The following is a 2,500-nucleotide window of genomic DNA, read 5'->3' as shown; positions in this document are numbered from 1 at the left end:
GACGGCCGCAGAGATTACCCAGAGCACCCTTGCGAGCACTCACGGGGTCTCGAAGCTTGACGATTCCGCGGGAGGCCAAGACGCGGGACCGAGCTCGGATCAAACGTAACGCAAGCGAAACGCATCACCTCGCCCAGGCCCGGTACGTTAGCCGTGACCCACTTCCCCAACAAGCCCGACACGCCACAATCCTCAGAGCCAATCCTTATCCCGAAGTTACGGATCTAATTTGCCGACTTCCCTTACCTACATTATTCTATCGACTAGAGGCTCTTTACCTTGGAGACCAGCTGCGGATATGGGTACGAGCCGGCGCGACGCCTACACGTGGCCCTCTCCCGGATTTTCAAGGTCCGAGGAGAAGATCCGGACACCGCCGCAAATGCGGTGCTCTTCGCGTTCCAAACCATATCTCCCTGCTAGAGGATTCCATGGAACTCGAACGCTTATGCAGAAAAGAAAACTCTTCCCGGATCTCTCGACGGCGTCTCCGGGTCCTTTTGGGTTGCCCCGACGAACTCTCTTACGAGGGCCCGGTTTAATTTCGGTTCCGCTGCCGGGTTCCGGAATAGGAACCGGATTCCCTTTCGCCCGACGGGCGTGCGTCACGCGTCAAGATGCATAGCATTTCTGCCACCACTTATAAACACGATTAACAACGCCACATCAACATCGGCTTTCGCCTAGGGCTTAGGATCGACTGACTCGTGTGCAACGGCTGTTCACACGAAACCCTTCTCCACCTCAGCTCTCCAGGGCCTCGCTGGAGTATTTGCTACTACCACCAAGATCTGCACCGAAGGCGGCTCCAGACGGCCTCACGGCCAGCCCTTCTGCGCTCACCTCCGCGACCCTCCTACTCATCAGGGCTTCATGACCGCCCCGAAGGGCGACCGCACATGCCACTGACGGCCGAGTATAAGCACGACGCTTCAGCGCCATCCATTTTCAGGGCTAGTAACTTCGGCAGGTGAGTTGTTACACACTCCTTGGCGGATTCCGACTTCCATGGCCACCGTCCTGCTGTCTTAAGTTACCAACGCCTTTCATGGTATCCCATAAGCGTCGATTTAGGCGCTTTAACTCGGCGTTTGGTTCATCCCACAGCGCCAGTTCTGCTTACCAAAAATGGCCCACTTGGCACTCTGATCCGAAATCTCGCGGCTTCACATTCAAGCAAGCCGGAGATCTCACCCATTTAAAGTTTGAGAATAGGTTGAGGTCGTTTCGACCCCAATGCCTCTAATCATTCGCTTTACCGGATGAGACTCGTATGCAACGAGCGCCAGCTATCCTGAGGGAAACTTCGGAGGGAACCAGCTACTAGATGGTTCGATTAGTCTTTCGCCCCTATACCCAGTTCCGACGATCGATTTGCACGTCAGAATCGCTACGGACCTCCATCAGGGTTTCCCCTGACTTCGTCCTGACCAGGCATAGTTCACCATCTTTCGGGTCCCAGCGTGTACGCTCTTGGTGCGCCTCCTCTCGCAATGAGAATGAGGCGCCCCGGGAATGCGGGTCAGTCATGGAGACCGACCATCTTCCCTTAGTTCACATAAAGTGAACCGTTACTTTCATTGCGCCTTTAGGTTTAGTGATTCCCAATGACTCGCGCACACGCTAGACTCCTTGGTCCGTGTTTCAAGACGGGTCCTGAAAGTACCCAAAGCAATAGCGTCGCTGATCGGCGTTTCAAGAGGTCTGTCCAAGAACACCGCGGCGAACAGTCGCAAACGGACGGAATCGGCACTAGGTCCGATCGCCATCACAATTCACATACTTGCCACGGGCCGGACGCGAACTAAGTCGCGGCCTCCCGCCATCAGTAAACCGTCGAGCGAGCTGTTCGGAAACCCAGTGTCCGTAAACATCGGAAAATCCGAGCTCACGGGCTACACTCGAGACCGTAGAACAGCACCCAACGGATCGCGACGACCTACTAGGGGAGAAGTGCACGCGTCCGAAGCCGGAGATGAACCGAAGGGAACAGCCAACGCGAACGTCGCCGTTTCCACAGTCAGTAAATCCCAACAACAGGCGCGAATGAATCTCCCCATTCGACCTTTCGGGTTTCTCAGGTTTACCCCTGAACGGTTTCACGTACTCTTGAACTCTCTCTTCAAAGTTCTTTTCAACTTTCCCTCACGGTACTTGTTCGCTATCGGTCTCGTGGTTATATTTAGCCTTAGATGGAGTTTACCACCCACTTAGGGCTGCACTCTCAAGCAACCCGACTCTAAGAAGAGATCCTCTAGCAAGCCGCAGCGGTCGCTACGGGCCTGGCACCCTCTATGGGCGATGGCCCCATTCAAGATGGACTTGAACGCGCCGCGAACTCGCCAGATAATGGATCCTTCCAAACACCACATCTCCCGGCGACCGGTTACGATCGCGGGATTCAGTGCTGGGCTAATCCCTGTTCGCTCGCCGCTACTAAGGGAATCCTAGTTAGTTTCTTTTCCTCCGCTTAATAATATGCTTAAATTCAGCGGGTAGT

The 2,500-nt window shown here is 54.9% G+C and overlaps 1 pseudogene; it reads right to left on the bottom strand.

Annotated features, from left to right (window-relative positions):
• The window catches only part of LOC123688165, a 4,960-nt pseudogene that overhangs the window by 2,441 nt on the left and 19 nt on the right, over positions 1-2,500 (bottom strand).

The sequence above is a fragment of the Harmonia axyridis genome, chromosome X, assembly GCF_914767665.1.
Source record: "Harmonia axyridis chromosome X, icHarAxyr1.1, whole genome shotgun sequence".
NCBI lineage: Eukaryota > Metazoa > Arthropoda > Insecta > Coleoptera > Coccinellidae > Harmonia > Harmonia axyridis.
Note: the sequence above shows the minus strand (reverse complement) of the source record. Positions and strands in the feature narration are given on the sequence as shown.